The following is a 17,480-nucleotide window of genomic DNA, read 5'->3' as shown; positions in this document are numbered from 1 at the left end:
ATAAAAAAGCTGCAATTACACAAGGAAATAGCAAAGTTATAGAAAGTTTAATCATAATTTCCTTAGAGATTAGAGATTAGCATTGCTATATGAATTTTGCAATACCCAACAGTTCTTCTCTAGCTCTTCACTAGGTTCCTGAATGATAGTAGCTATTATTACATCCCAGCATAACAATATGACTTTAAGTATGCCTATTTACATCATGTTTATCTTGACCTTTTACATGAAACAGTTCTACCCCATGCAAATTTTGCATTTCTGTCTTCTGTCTGTTTTTTTACTCCCTGACTGGACCTCTAGTTCTGCAATGGTTGTTGTCTGAGAGATATTTTGATTTTTGTACCATAACATGGACCTCTAGTCCTGAGGAAAAAAAAAAAAAAAAAAAGTTACACTGCCAACTGTTTTTCTGCTATGCTTGTGCAACATTAGCCATGAAAGTTTTGGTGAAGCAACGCTCCCTTCTCTTTACTCAACCTTAAGTCATCTTGAAACATGGTGAAAAGAATAGGGCTAGGAACTAAAGAGTGATCTCATTTGAACTTATTGGCATTTTAAAGGCTTTATTTTGATCATCCTCCAGCTCTTCAGTGGCATAACCCAAATGAAATTGAGCTATACTTAGAATATCAATAGTGGTGTTATGATCGATTTTCAACTTCAGGAAATACTAAGTAGCAAGAATTCTTAAATCCTGGAGGGAAAGATAAGTGCTTCTCGCCATAAAATAATACTCACCTTCACCATTTTTTTTTTTTTTAATAATAAAAGGAAAAAGAAGAAGGAAGGGGAAAAAAGATTAACTATTATCAAAAAATTCTAGCAGAATAGATGAGCTGAACATAAGTTACATTTAGTAAGCCTACAAGCAGCTCCACATGGTATTCCTGCTCCCAATGTATTATTAAGATGATTTTTCAGAAATGAAAATCATTGAAATTGACATTAGAGGAACCAGCAGCACAGAATAATAACCAACAGCTAAGCTACTGGTTTCTGACTAAGGGTTTCTAATTCTCCATAAGCTCTTCTCAAATTCCTGTTAATATGGCCAAAGACATTCACAAATTGGAAAAGCTTCAGCCAATAGAATATGGCTTATGGACTTAGTGTGAGAAAGAGTTGGCACAGCTTCACAAAGCTCCCTCAAGGCTCTCTCAGGAGAGACTGAAGTGACCAAAGACAGTGGCTTCTCAGACACTCTTGTCTTTAATAACTAAATCCAATATTAGTTCGTGATCCCTTTAAGAGTCTTTTTGAATCCTCTTGCAGCTGTATGGCTCAAAAAGCCCAGGAATTTTGAAGCAAAGTGGATTTCTAGTGGAAGCACATTTGAATGAGAAAAATGTATTTCTCTCACACACAAATAACAATTCTGTGTAAATTCTACAGACCAATGGATTTGCAAGCAAAGGATATGCAGCATTTTGGAGGACTCTGAATGTCCTTGTAGAGACTAGCTTCAGTTTAATAGCTGCGTAGTCCCATTGTCAAGAGAACTATTGTGCTTCTATTGCTGTAAAATTTAATTTTACCATCCAGATTAGTTATTATATAGTAATGAACCCTGTTACAAAGATACGGTCATTTTTATTATAAATGGTGATAATAATTCTGTCTATGAGGCACTCCTACTTCATGCAATGTATTGCACTGTCACAGGATTAAGCACACTCTCTGTTCCAAATCACTGTCCAATGTAATATATGATACAGGGGTCCCTTTTACTGTATTCAGCATCTTCAAACCCTTTCAGCTGTTTAGAAGTCATTGGTATGTTTTCTTGTGTAAAATGTTCCTCCCTCCTATTTTTTCTAATTTTGCTGGTATTTTAATTCTCATCAATAATTTCAATATAATTAAAAAGAGATGAAGAAAACCAACCATCGTGGAGAAAAAGTCTAATGATCTCCACAAAACAGAGTAATTGTGGTTCATCTTTTGTTGTTGTTGTTTTGTGGAAATGTTCTGGCATCAGATACTATCCTGAACTACCACCTACTGACTGGTAGGTTTGTGCCTTGTTTTAAAGCACCTATTGTGACAAATATAATTTCTCATGCCAGGCCTCAATCCTGCAGAGGACTGTCATGACAATGAGTTATCCAAAATTCCTTGCAGGGTGGGAAGCTGAACCAACAAAAGGAAAATGAGGGCATGCATATTTATCACTTGTACTCCCACTGTTTCAATGGAAAACTCATGTGCTCCAAAGGTAAAAATAAAATTGAACCAGATGAAGAAGAGGGACTCAGACTGGTTGATAATCTGAACCATGTATAAATTGATGCAATATGTTCTTGTGTCTATAGATGCCTTGAAACAATAGCTCAGAGCAGGATGAACCACCATGCTCACTTCTGTTAAAAAGTACATAAACACAGACAATACAAAGACATTGTTATCTGTAATCTTTGTTTAGTATTTCTCCTCCATGGGATTCAGCTCTCTGTGGCTCGAGGCTTAGCTCCAATGCAGCCTGGCTACAAAACCTGGAGCTAAATGTCAGAACAAATTGTTTTGTTGTGAGAAAGGTCTGTGAGGAAGTGCACAGAGCCATCCAAGATAAAGAAGCTTAAACTGCAGATTCATAGTTAGCAGCTTGAGGATTTAAGAGGAAAAATACCAACACAGCATGCTGGTGCATAAATTCCTAAAAGAACAAAACAGGGAGACAGAAGACAGCAAACTAGCAAAATCAAGGGTGGAGGCTGACCTTTTGCCCCCTTGCTGATGAGTGGCCAGCAAAGACTGATAGGGTATTTTGTTGAGGATGTAAATATATTAATGCTTAGTCAAATGGCTTGGCAAATGTAGTTATTTATTGCATGTATTTATTGTGTGTAATATCTTCTTTGGACTTTTAAGCTGTGTCTGAAGCTCTGGGACACATGACAAAAGCTGCCTGACTCAGGAAGAGTTAAAACAATGATATTGCGAATAAATTTGTAATTTGCAGCTTGTTTTCTCCATTTCAAGGGAGGGGGTTTAGCTATTTGTATAACCACAATTCAGAAAACTACTAACAGCTTTTGTTTTTTATACTAACCTCTGACCACTTAGATGGGAATAGAAACCAACAGAAGAAAAAAAACCAACCTTGTCAACTGAAAGAATTCACTGTAGTCTTTTATTTGATCTTCTTTCCTAAAGTATGATTAAAAAAAAAAAAAAGAAATTTGACAACTTTTCTTCCACCACATTTGCAACCTTCTGTATTTCTGACCTGTTTGTCATTGTTCCTATCAGTATCTAAAGCTCTTAAACATGATATAGAATTCATAGATAGGTAAAAATATTCTAACATGGAAATATATACTCTATGGAGAAAGGGTGAAAATATAAATAAAATTATACCTACAAAGGTGATCTTGCCAACCAGTGGGGAAAATTTGCAAATTATTCCATCTTGCTGATTATTTTTGAAAATCTAGGATATTAAAAAGAAAATAGAATTATTTGAAGCATAGTTTCTAACTTTATATCCTTAGTGAGAATAGTGAGAGAAATAAACTCCAATTTTGTTTAACTGTCAGAAACCCTTCAGAAAGATGGAACTAAACTCTCAGGAACTTAGTTAACATTTGGTCTCTTTTCTAACAACATTTATTTTGTTTATTTTCTTGCTCAGAACAAAAAAGATGGCAGAAGACAGAGGTGATAGACAAAAAAATATATATATTATTTGGATGAATCTTTAAAGTTCTTAAGCAGAGTTGTGGAAGAAAATAGAAAATGATGCTTCAGGTATAAGATGTAAAGCATATCATGTGTCCTTCAGTTTACAGTAATAGAAAATATGATGGAGAAGACATGCTTTGGGGTAAAATTGCATACTAACCACTTTTGAATGGAGGCAATGCAAATGGAAATATTAAAATATAATAACACCTTTATTGAAAAGTCAGATGAGAGAAAAACTGTCTGCTGCTATTTTCTTCTCAGATCTTTATGTGGTCTGACATTTCTAAGCAGACTAGCAGCAAGCAGCTGCACAGCTCTGGGTGATACACTAACAAAGATTGCTCTCCTGTAGAGCTGAGCCATCAGGACAAGCTTCTTAATATTTCTGGCATGAAACAGAGACCTTTCCTAAGATTTCTTTAGAGCCTGTGCACAGAAACAGCTGACACCATGTGGTCTCCCTTTAGACAGTTTTGAAATACACTATGTTCTCCTGCCTTTGGCCTTTCACACTGTAAACAATACACTTACGTCTTTGATTTTAACAGCTCTGATCCTCCAGGCCTGATTGTTACATCCCCACCCCCCTGATAATGGGTCTCACACCTCACCTCGGCGTCTCTCCTGTTTCCTCTTTCATGTCCCCTCCATGCCCAGGAACCTTTCAGATTCTATCTTCAAACTATCGTGAGGCCTCTGAATGTGTTTGAGCTGGACAGTACAGCAAATGCATCTTCGTGAACTTTGTGATTTAAGATATCGGGTAGTTTAACTCTACTGTGATTACATTCAACACACAGCAAAAATCTTGATTTAGGATAGATAGATGCTAGGGTGTGATATGATCACTTTGAACACGCAATCCATAAATTATAGTTCCAGAAACACACATAGATCACTGAGGAGAATTACCTTGCTAATGAAATGCCCATATCACTACAGAGGAAGAATAGCAGACCCATTTTTAACATATTTCATCTGTGTGTGAGGGGTGACTAGAATTAAGGCAATCTTATACTCAGCTGAAGCCCAGATGTATTTTCAGAGTGCTGGGTTTCTTAGTAGTTAGGGTGGCCTAACCTCTCAGAAGACAGCTTCCTGGTAACAGGAAAGGTTTACATTATCTTTGCAAAGTTCTCCTGACTGGTGCAATGTGCTTTGCAATGATAAAGAATAATTGGGTCCCCCAAAGGTGTTCTTTTTTTTTTTTTTTTTTAATGACTCCAGCACTGCTGTTCATAACCATTTCAAACGTAACAAAACACAACCATTTTTAAATAGGAGGTTCTTAGAAATTAATGGGGAACTCCATTTTATTTCCATTCCCGGATTTGGATCTTTCTGTTCCTCCATGAAAATAACACTACTGGATCATATGAGAAATTTTTCCCTTGCATATCAAAAAATATGGTTCAGACTGTTTTTTTCATGAACCTGAAATTATTGACATAACAGCATTCTCATGTCATTTGCAAACAAGACACAATTATGTAATTATGAGTTTTAAAGTAGATCTGGAATAAGATAGTAAATTTAATTCCCTTAGAAATTATTCTAGGGATTTGCAAGAAAATAATGAATATAAAGTTAGAGTTCATTTTCACCAATATAATACTCTGCATCACTCCTCATAGTCAGATGAGTACTTTATAGATTTTTTTTTCTACAGACAGCGTGATATCCTAAGACTGTTTTAAGATGCTTTGTTGTCAGATTTTTAAATAGAGATGTACAGAGAAAACACATTTTGAAAACAATACACTATAAATTTAAAATCAATGTTTTCCTTGATTGCATGTCTACCCAGGAGAAAAGTTCTAGTTCATTTACAGGCTATTAGGTTCAAAACAGAAATGACTGGATGAAATTCAGTGAGTCAGATGTAGTGGTAAGTCAGAATAAATAATGCTTATGGCTTAAAATCTATTCAACTGTTTAGAGGAAAAATAATAATAAAATAAATCAATCCAGATAGATTTGTAACATACAGTTGATTGTTTTGTTGTTTTTAATGGAAAGAGAGAAAGCTCTAGTCTAGAAATACATACATCCCTGGGAGCTCTGCTTGGTTTATCAAACTAAGAGTACATTTCTACATACTTTTGAAGACCAAGAATAGGAGCTGAAAACTTGGGCACTGATTCAGCAAGGTGCCCAAGAATGAGCTCAGCCTTAAAATTGCTCTAATCAAAGCAACGTTCCTGGTGCTACTGCTTGATTTTAGAAAGTAAATTTAGCAGTAATGAAAAGATGCCAGAATGAAAGACGTGAAGGCTGTCATCTCTTTACGCACAGAATAAAATGACACTGGAAGTAGCAAGGAAAGCTTTTTTAAGACTTTCCCTCCACCCCATCCTTATCACCCCCGTCCCCATATATTTAAACTTAATTTTCTTTTTGATGCAGTCCTTGAGATGCCCAACAACAATTTTAGTTAGTACCAACAATAGTAAGGCTATTATTGACACCAATTCAAACTAATAACGTAAAAGGCTGTTTGTAGCTCTAGCTAGTCCTATCAACTAGCCAGTCCCCTTAACAACTCAGCATCTTTTTCCCCCTCTCCTTGTCACAAATTCACTGCTTGAACGTGTTGCCCAGAGTTCCCACATTACCAACACCTCAGCACAGTGTCTGCTACCTTTTCTCTCTCCGGGAACATGTCAGGATATTTGCCTGATTGACAGGTTTAATTATGAGTAGCTGGAGAATGATAGGGTCAAGGGCACAAAGGTGACAAAGAGAAATGAGATTTGGGGTGGATTACTGGGGGCCTTCAGTATCCTTGTAAGCTTCCAAAGGTGTTAGGTTGTGAAACAAAGGTTTTCTTGGTGAAAATTTTTCAGAAGAGGTGTTTTGGTTTCTTAACAAGCACACTGCCTTCATAAATCATAAAGAGTATTTTAACTGAGAAATAAAAATTTATACCTGCACAATTCCTACTTTTTGACATTGACACACTTCTCATGAGTACCAAGAAACATTTTGTCCCTGATGTAACACTGAAAATAAAACTCTTCTCTGTGTTATAATATGGGAAAGATTTTTATTTATTCATTTATTTTTTCTTCAGTCTCCTGCTGTTGTGAACAAGAAGTCTGCAACTGTCAACAAGATCTTACCAGACTTCCATTAAGACACCTTTTGCATTGTCATGCAGCAACAGGACAGGACTGAGATTCCTTCTGTACTTCTTGTACAGGACACTCTACAGGATAACAACTGCTCTTTATTACTGTCCCTATCCTGAGGTACTGAAGAATTTCTACAGTCTCCTCAGAAACCTGTTCTCACAAGGATTCAGGAACAGGTTGGGAAAGAAATGAAAACTATTTCCACTCTTCTCTCCCATCTTGCCTCAGGGAAAGATGCACTGGGAAAAAGATAGCACCAGACCAAGGAGAGAATCGTTCTCCCTGGATATTTTTCCTTACTTGGAGAAATTAAAAGTTACAGGAATTAGATGAGTTTGTCTAACTTTGAACATGATAATGATTTTTTTTCCCATGATGTTCTCTAGAAATAAGCTTCAAATTACTAACGCATCATTTGAAAAAGAACTTGTATTTATTTTAATTTTGGAGAGTGATCAGAGAACTCCTAGCTCTTCTGTTTTGAGTGTCTTATCTCCTTTTGGATGTTTCTTTCCAAGCTGAAAAGTCTTATTTTGGTTAGCCTTTCTTCATGTCTGATCGTATTTGCTGGCCCACTCTGCAGCCTTTTTATACCTACTGTATCCTTCTTGAGTATCTACACTAAGTATTCAACATATAGAATGCTTACATTTTGTACCATGGTGCAGATAATTTTTTTAAGCATTTTCTTTGATCACTTTTTTTTTTCCCCCTGAGTTTATGATTGTGTTATATTAATATTTTTTTCTCTGTCCATGTATATCACCTTGCATTTCTTAACACTGAATTTCATTTCTCATTTTATATCTCTGTAACTTAGTCTGATAGATTGTCCAGCAAATCCTTAGGCATATTTAATTTTTACTATGATGACTAATTTTGTGTCAGCAGCAAATTTTATCACCTCACTAATTTCTCCTTCTTTCAGATCATTTATAAATACATGGAATAGCACAAGCTCCAAAAAAGATTCTTGGGTGAAAGTATCAATGGTAAACCATGTATTTAACTTTGCACTAGCTTTTTGGAAATTCAGTAATTGAACTGAAATTCAATAATGCTATATTTGCCAGAAGCCTTTTATCCCTTGCTTTATGACTGTTCCAAAGGATCTAACAGGTCTGTGAAGCATGACAACCATGCTGATTTTTCCGTAATGTTTTGTATTTATAGATAGGAAACTATTCCTGTTTTATTACAATGCCTACCAGTTTTCCTACACCAGAAGATTCATGGAGTTGTACTTTTCTGAAACATCTCTTAAAAATTGGCCTAATGTTCTCTGTTTTCTTATACGAAGCTTAACTCTAGAAGTTAGATATATGTTTTAGTAAAACATTTTAGAAGTTATTACTTGTATAACTTTGTTCTCTATATCTCTTAGGCCAATCTTTAAATTTGTAATGTTTTCAGACTTGTCTCCTCAAACCTTTTTAAACCTTTCCACAGTGAAAACAGGGACATAACAACCAAATTTAACTTTGTTACTATTTTTTATTTTATATATATATATATATATATTTTTTTTTTTTTCACTTACACCTAGGTAATTTCATATCCTGACTGACTTTCTGGTAGGCTCCATTTTCTGATACATTTAAAAAAATTCCTATTAGAATTTTTATGCCTTTTGCAATTTTCTTATCAAGGACTTTGCTGACCTGCTTCATTGCCATTCTGTGTGTCACATGCCAATTTCTGGGTTTTGTTTGTTTGTTTTGTTGTTTTTATTTTTTTCCCCTTATTTGGACAATAAAGGGAACACAAATACTTGTTTTTCCTCTCAAACTGTTAACCACTGTCTGGCAATGCAGTGAAGGGATTCTGTCCTCCTGAATGAAATGTCTTCACAGAAAAACTAGGGAGGTATGGGAGAGTTTCTTCAAAGCAAAAATAGTTTTGCCAAGGACAATAGCACATCTCTACACCATTCCCAGCACTGCAAAACTTCAGAAATATAGCTGTTTTAATCCAGTAGGTTTAACCTTTGAGTAGAGATATTAAATACTGCATGAAATATGAACTGCTGAGTGACATTTGCCTAAAATGTCACCTTATAAAACTCCTGAATTACAATGGAATCTTTAAATATAGCATATAAAACTCTCTGTTAAACTGACAGTCACATTTTTTACTAGTTATCACAGGTTTTTCATGAAAAGTGTTTTCAAGAGGTCTGCTAATTCCTAAGGTGAGAGTCACTGAAACTACCACTTCAACTGGACACAGCAGCAGCAGAAGAAACAGACTTAAATTTCAGAGGGGGAAGGTTCTTCCTCACTCCTTTGCCCAGTCACAGTGGACACCACATGGCTCCTCTCTAATCTGGTCATGGTCCTCTCAGTTTACTTCTCATTGATTAATCTTCCCTTTTTCAGGTTCATTTCTCTAATTTTTCTTATAGATGTTCATCCACAAATACCAAGACCAGAGGCCAAAGTCAAGTGAGAAACAAATCCTATCTTTCAACATCTTTCAATATATATATAAAATATATATTCATACTTAGTTATATATGAAAAATGGAATTATATCTGCCACATTTTCAGTGTCCCCTGGCATTATAGGAATTCTATCCTGCAGTAGATCTCTGCCCTTCATTTAATTCACCTATTTCACTTTGATCTTCCTGGAAGGAAAAGTTTCTTAAATGAGTCCCAACAGCCCTGCAGAGTTCCTGGCAACTGCTGTTGGATGTCCCCGTGAAGAGAATAGAAGATTGCTACTCAAGAGCATGGACTCTGTTGATCCAACAAAGTTGTGCAGTAGTTTGTACTAATGGCATTACTTTTTACTTCAGCAAGGTATACTTTTGTGCCTTACACTCACTGTTGATACTGCATTCCTAGTAATAGTTTTAGAGACTGAAAGTCCATTAAGAACAACAGGTTTTAAACTGTACTATTATGCCCTGTGTCATTTTTGCTTTGTATTCTGTTACCGCAACTATGCAATTGATGGAAGTAAGTCACCATTGTAAGTCTCTTGAATTTGCTGTGCTTACTACATTACAGAGAAGCGCTTTTGGAATTAAATCCCTTTGTATTTGGAAGCAGCATAAATTGATAAAAATCAATGCAGTTTATATTTTAGATGGTAAAAAATATTTTATTTCACTTTTTTTTTTTTTCCTTATTTCAAAGCCAGAAAAGAACCACATGCATTTTTTTTCCTCCAAATTACACAAAACTCTTCAGGTATGTACTCTCAGACGTTCCCAGGTCATATTGTTTCTTTTAACATAATTTTCAGAACAGATGAATACAAACAACTCATGCAGCAAAGACCTTCATTTACCTCCCAATGTATTCATTTTCTCAGGTTAATACAAATAACAGTGGTTGAGGTCATGGTCACCTTATTGAGGCTTATGGATCACCTCCTGAGATTAACACTCAATACAAACCTGCCTACTTAGATGATAAAAGCCATCTATGATGAAGAGTGGAAATGCGACCTGCAGAGACTCATGCCTGCTCTGTAATCACTGCAAAACATAGGTCACACTTGACTTGGCCAAATATTCTGCTAGCTGATGAACAACCCTTATCTAGCGTACATCATGGAAAATAGCTAGGGAAGTGTGTCATTTATAAAACTGCTTCTGTGGCTTAGAATTCGACCACAATATTCAAGGAAGCCTGTTGTGGCTTAACTCTGACAGGCAGCAAAACACTGCAAAACAGCTTGCTCACTTTCCCTGCTGCAGCATGAGGAACAGAATAAAAAGAGTGAAAGTGAGAAAATGTGTGGGTCAAGAGAAAGACAGTTTAATAAGTGACCCAAAGTGGCACACAAGCAAAATGAAATAAATCATTCAGTCACTACTTCCGATCATCATGCAGGAAAGCAAGGCTTCTTTACATGTAATAGTTACTTGGGCAGACCAACACCATAACCCTGAATGTCCCCTCCTTCTTTTCCCCAGATTTTGCTGCTGAGCATGGCATCATATAGCATGGAATATCCCTTTGGTCAGGTGGGGTCAGTTATCCTGGCTGTTTCCCTTCCCAACTTATTGTGCATCCCCAGCCTACTCATGGCAGGGGACAAAGTAAGATACAGAGAAGGCCTTGATGCTGTGTAAGCACTACTCAGCAATAGCCAAAACTTTGCTCTGTTATCATCAACATTGCTTTGGTCACAAATCCAAAACATAGCATAATATGAGTTGCTATAAAGAAAGTAAACTCCATCCCAGAAAAAAAAAAAAAAAAAAGTATGATCTTTACTCTTTATCCATACCACTGGGGATTGTGGGATCTAAGCATGACATAAAAGATCAAAAACGCGCAGTTGGGGAGCTTAACAAGATCACCAGCCATTCTTCTGGTAATGCTGCTGTGCTCTGACTCTTTCTACAATATCTGTCAAATGTATTTTCAAACAATAGCTATTTAAAGAAAGATCTGAAAGAGTTTTGCAAACTGAGGTGACTAGACCTGCTGACAGAGTGAGATACTTCGAAGGAGACCTGCTGGAATCAGATTCCCCTCGGATCCATTTTCATTTTGCAGGGAAAGAAGGTCTCTCCTAGAATTGTGTTTGAATGGGAAACAGTACAACATTTTTCCCTTTCTACATGGATCCTACCCTGTCATTTCAACTAGGAGACTGTACCCAGCAGTACTTTACTCAATGACGTTGCGAAGTATATGATCAGTTTAAAACATTCTAAATTTGTCTCTTCTCTATGTTTAATTATTTCGTCTAACATTGGCTCTTTATTAACATAAATATAAACATAGTTATTGATTCTTCATCCAAAATCATTGTTGTAGACTGCACTAAATCCAAAACAAAGAGTGGGGTTCTGAAGATTTAAAACAATTACTTCGGTACTGGCAGTAAAATGATATTGTATACAGATTTTTCATTGTTGACCCTGAAGGGGTGGGGGGTGGGGGAAAAGAAAAGAAAGAGAACTTTAATAATGAAAGGTGCTTGCAACAGCTTTATGCATAAGAAGGAGTACCAAAGGTGATTCATGTGACCCAGGGAATGAAGAATAATTAATAAAATACAAGAGAAATGAGATTTGGTTCTTCTGAGAGAAGAACAGCTAGAAATCTGAGGGGAATAAACATAAGAAATACAGCAAGAACAGATAATTGTTAGATAACATTGAAACATAAATTAATGTTCTAATAGAACACAATCAAACATACACCGAAACAGGTTTATTTTCCAGAATAAACTTTAGCATAAAATGCTAACTATGACATTCAAAGAAAACACACACACACACACACACACACACACACACATATATATAAATATACAATGAAGTGGGAAAAAGGAGTCTACAGGAATACAAAGGAAGTCTAAGACATGCTGTAAGACTGGCATTTTGTCTTCATTTTTCTTTCAGTATTCTAGAACACTATACGAGAGTTCATGCATGGGGTAAATTTCTTGAGAAAGTCAAACAATCTTCTATTTATTTATTTATTTGTTTCTTATTACAAGTTTCCAGTATGTAAGTATAACTGTTTACATATAGCCCAGAAGACTTAAGTCATCACTAAGTTCCTGATCTAGAAGGAGAAGTAGAAATGCTCGGCTTCTCTATTACTAAATAATTTCTATTATCTAAACACTAGCAAAACCTCAGTCCAATGAAAAATTCTTAAAATAAGTCTCAGGAAAGGAAAGAAACTCTTGTATCAAGATACAGCTACAGTGCTTTTAAACTTTGAAATAAAATTACTGAGAATATAACATACATTAAGTCCAATTCCCCAGAAAACAAGCAGGAAAATAAGTTTTTGCTTAGGAATAAAACTCTCTTTTTGCAGGCAAAAAATTTAAAGAGAGTTTTTGGATTTCTTTCAGAGTATTGCTAACACTTGTTGCTCTCATTTTTGTCACATACAAATATTCACACAACCTTCCATAATCCATTTGTACCCTGGTGTCAGTCCTGGCAGCCAACCCCCAAAGAACCCACTCATCTATATTGTTCGCCTTCTGCTGAGCCTTATGCTTCCCTGCACTTCTGGCAGTGGCCTCCACCACACCAGCTGAACCACCAAATGCAAATTTAGACAGGGTTGAATAAGTTTGGACTCCCTGGACCCATTAGTGACAGCTGCTCTGGCACATGCTCTCTGGAGTCATATGGCAGGACTGCTCAGTGCCTCCCTTTAGAGAGAGATTGCACCTATTCCTGACTTCCCAAATGTTTAGTTGTTCCTTCCACTGACACTGAAAGCAATGACCCATCAGCAGTGATGACAATATTCCAATATAATACAATTTTAGTTATGTATTGTAGGAAAATGTAATATTTTATTACATGCAAATTAATTTGGATATACTATCAAAATGCATTGTGTACATCCAGGGCTCCAAGTCTCAACATCCTGTAACAAAGTAAGGGATATCTCAGCAAAAGAAGAAAAAAAAAGATTAATCACTTCTAATTTGAATTATATGTGTTTTGCTTATTGCTCACTATGGAGCTTGGAGAATCAAACAACAGAATTTACTTTTTCTTTCTTTACTTTTATCTTTATTATCTTTACCTTTATCCTTATCCCTATCATCTTTATCATTTTTATTTTTATCTTCTCTTAATCTTAATCTTTATCTCTTTTATGTTTTACCATGGATTTCGAGTGCTCAGCAGTGTTTGATAGACTGAACTTTGGGGATTTAGGCAGTGTGAAGCAGAGTACAGGGTTAATTGCTTCAGTATCACCTGAGCATTAAATTCTCTAGTACTCCTACGGTACTAATTGTACTTTGAAATCCCTCTAGTGATTGGTTTTGTCCTGGTATCTTATGAACAACAAGGCTTAAAAAACCCTTGTGAGATAGATTTCATTACAGCTTTTAAATAGTTATATAAACTGGACTGCAAAGAGATCAAGTTCCTTGCTCAGTGGTGTGCTGTGAATCAATGATAGACTCAGCAATAGACCTGAAATGACCTATAGCAGTTTCCTTTCCTTTTACTGACAGGCTGTATTTTCTCAGACAACAAATTGCACAGGCCTTTTCTTTTCCCCTTTAGAATACAAATTATCAGTAGTTGGAGTTAGACTTTCTCTTTTTTTTAGGAGGCAGCATAATGTTTTCACAATTTGGCAGTTCCTGATGGGAATCTTTTGCTTGTTTTTGTAAAGTTTTAGAGCTCCACAAACCATTTGTCTGTTCTGTTATTTTAGATCTTATTTTTGTAAAAGAAACAAACAAAAAAAAAACTTTGATCTTGTGCACACTTGTTTTGCCTTCTTACTTTCTATACCTGGCCTGGAAGTTGAAATAGAAAGGAATCTTCCAAAGTCCTTTTTCAAAGGTAGTGCTTATGAACAAATTGGTAAGGGAGAGGAAGAGAGAGTTGTGATTCATTATAAGGACTTCAGAACAACAAACCACTGCCTTAGGAAAAAAAAATAAATAAAGAAAGAAATAAAGAAAAAAGAATGTAGGCAATTGTGTCTTCCTTTCAGTCATTGTTAATAAAATGGAAGCAATGTTTTACAAATCTGTAAGAGAAGTTCTGTCAGAAATCTCTTTATCTGAGACATCAATATAATGCATTAAAGCAAATTCTTCATTCAGAGCCCATCCTTTTTCTCCATTAGAATCAGCACTATTTTCAGATCCAAACTGCCTCAGCGAGCACTTATTGTCAGGGAAATAGCTGTTACAAAATGAGATGCAGAGTCTAGAGTAGCGTCAACAAAATATTGCACAGTCTGGTGCAATAACAGTGAAGAATCCCTTTCACTTCACACTAAACAAGCAAAATTGTGGAAAACAGCCCTAGCACTGAAGCTACTCAGCTTCTTAAGCACTGACAGTTATCCTATCTCCATAACCTAACTTTTGCTTTGTTCTGCTCCAGAAACAGGACTGGATGGAGGAATGAGAGGGTATTTACTCCCTAGCTCACTGCTCTGGGCTATATGGAAATATTTGTGTGAGTTCTCAGTATGCTGACAAGCCTAAAGAACAGCTCTGCTTTGTACAAAGATTTGACTAAGAAGCAGTCTGATTCCCATAAGGGTAGCTGCACAGCTTTGCAGCATGGCACGCAGTGCAGTGCACAAGCTGCTTACATGTATTAGCTTGACTGAAGATAGACAGAGTCATGTGCAATAGTGGAGGTATGTGCAGAGGTTGGTTTTGCTGCATGTGACAAACCTTTTTTAACAGAATATATCAATTTCATTACCTTCTTTTTGCAGGTAATTGAAGCTTCAGTAAATTCAAGGTATTTCCGTATAACATGGAATCCTACATATTTCCCACATCTACTCGCTCAGTAGTTCAAAAGACTGAATGAAGGAAACTTGTATTGGTATTAAGGCAGTTTAAAAACTTCACTTAAAAAGACCTGGCTTTCAACTGAGAGTTTTAGAGAGAAAAATATGCTCCTGGAGTTTAATAATTGTTTTTCAATAGGTCTTCTTGTCTTAGGAGTCCAAGTCCTGCTGACACGCAATGAAAATTATGCTCTCACTTATCTTAGAGGACTTTAAAAATCAAGACAAATACTCCAAAATTACTGGAATACCTTTGAAAAGTTTCACCATCATGGAATACTGCATACATATGAGATCAGGATTACGTTTCATGTGCTTGTTTCTCTTAAATATGAAAATGATTTCACCTTCCTCTTTTCACTGCTATAAACATCATGTATGAGTATAACTTAAAGGCAACAAGCTTTTATTTCCACAATCATCCTATGATTAAATTGAATTATAAATGAGAAAAATGTTGTCAACAATTCAGTTCACAGATCCTCTAGAGTTAACCTATGTGGCATTTTAAACCTAGCATTATAGCAAATAGTCTAGCCTTAATAAAAGAAAGATAATGGATACTATAGTACATAAATTGTTAAAGGAAAATATTCCAGCCAAGATAAATCAGAGATCATTGGAAATCATCCTCTTATTCTATCTGTTAAGTCAGGTTAGATCAAATAAGGTGATTTTATGCTTTGATCAAAGATTTGTTTCTTTGAAGATATAAATTTTGCTGAAAGGTTAACAAAAGTATATCTAGTGCTTCAAGCAAGATAGCACAGAAGGCATCACAAACAATGAGGATTTCACACATTACTTCTGCATAGCTACAGATGGGGTAAACATGGCACTTCTCCTGCTGATCAGCTTCCATCGCAGGAAAAGCTAGATATCTCTTCTCAGTCATGCTGGTAACCCAGACTGAAATCTCAACCAACTGTAACAGGGAACATCAGGCTTGTCAGTGGTCTTAAGGTGGGAAAGTAAATCCATCAAAATCAGGCTTTTTTGATCTAAAAAATAAAGTATTTATCTGGAGATAAATACTTTTTGTGCATGAGAAACAGCATCTTGTCCACAAAATACACAGACTTCATGGACTTCTTGAGAAACACACTGCTACCCAGTACAGGTAGGAAAGCCTGTACATGGCTAGTGCCTGCTTGTGCAGTGCCTTAGTTTACCTATCTACATTCCAGATCTGATTTTATTAAAGTTTTGATAATGCTTAGAGTTCCTGAGATGCAGAGATTCAAATAAACCCAAGATATTTTTATACCTTCTCACTTCTGCCATTTAGTTAGGTGTTCTGATTTCTGGTTCCCAATAAGGGCAAGTAGGCAGAGAGACAGAGAAAATAAAAGATGAATTAGCCTATCTTCTTCAAGACCCTCCCAAAATACAAGCCTGAAATCAAAAAACTCTATCATACCTTATGAAAAGACTCAGGCATGAAGAAATTTCCTTTAAGTCAGAATTTCACAGCTTCTTTTTCCCCACTCTGCAGTCCCAAAAGCAAACTCCTGCCTCATTAGGACAGTCACCGGACTGTGTCCCTGTAGTTGCACCAGTATGCACAGCTTTTGGCATCAGCACCTCCCCTGTATCTCACAGCACAGGCAGTGCATGCATCTGCCTGAGTGGGCACTTCAGTCCTGCCACAGAAGTTTGGGTGAGCTCTGGACTTTCTCCTCTCTTGTAAGATACTTGCACAATCCCTCCCTGTAAATTGCATAATAAGGAAAGGATTTTGCCAGACTGTAAAGGATGGATTGGTTTTGTATGCAGCTTTACATTTGTGTATATATATATATATTTGCCTTTCATCTGAATGCCATGCTTTGACATATCTACATAAACACGGATAGCATGTGCCCTGTCTGGTCCATATATCCAGTGCGGTGATGTTCTTGAGTGCAAGGCATAAAGCTCCTGCCAGCTTAAGGACGAAGCTCTGTCTGACTGAAATGTCAGATGCTATATTAAAGAGGTAGCAGATTGTGATGATAATGAAGTGCTGCAGCCTGTCGCTATGTTACCAACTGCTCTGAACTGACATGTCAGAAGGAATAGGAAAATGCCCAGAATCCCTGTTTGGATCCCCTTCCCACGCCTACCACTGACTGAAGTATTTAAAATATTTACAGATATAGCCAGCATGTTTTTTTACAAACAAAGCCTGAAATGATAAATATATCATCCCGGTGAGTCTGCTGTCTAAATTCATCCCCTTGCCTTTCCAGTTAGCCTCAGACTGCATCCTGCACCCTCCAACAGAAAGAGATTGATTTGGGAATGGGCACTTCTCTGCCCAATCTCTGTCCCTTACAGAGGCCAAATTCCCCCTGACTGCTGCAGTGTGTTTAAAAGTAGATTGAAACAGGAGGAGAGATGG

At 36.4% G+C, this 17,480-nt stretch overlaps 1 long non-coding RNA gene across 2 annotated transcripts; it reads right to left on the bottom strand.

Moving 5' to 3' along the window:
• Positions 1-998: 998 nt before the first annotated feature.
• On the bottom strand, positions 999-16,732 carry LOC310880238. 2 transcript variants are annotated; one of them, XR_014571563.1, is made up of 3 exons: positions 16,518-16,732; positions 3,361-3,433; positions 999-3,150 (listed from the first exon to the last, which is right to left on the bottom strand). It is a non-coding gene; the product is annotated as an uncharacterized lncRNA (long non-coding RNA). The 2 variants fall into 2 exon arrangements; XR_014571564.1 differs by having other exon boundaries at positions 3,365-3,433.
• Positions 16,733-17,480: the final 748 nt, after the last annotated feature.

The sequence above is a fragment of the Anser anser genome (genome assembly GCF_964211835.1).
Source record: "Anser anser genome assembly, chromosome: 1".
In the NCBI taxonomy this organism is placed as follows: Eukaryota; Metazoa; Chordata; class Aves; order Anseriformes; family Anatidae; genus Anser; species Anser anser.
The sequence above is the reverse complement of the archived record's forward strand: the minus strand, read 5'-3'. Positions and strand labels throughout refer to the sequence as shown.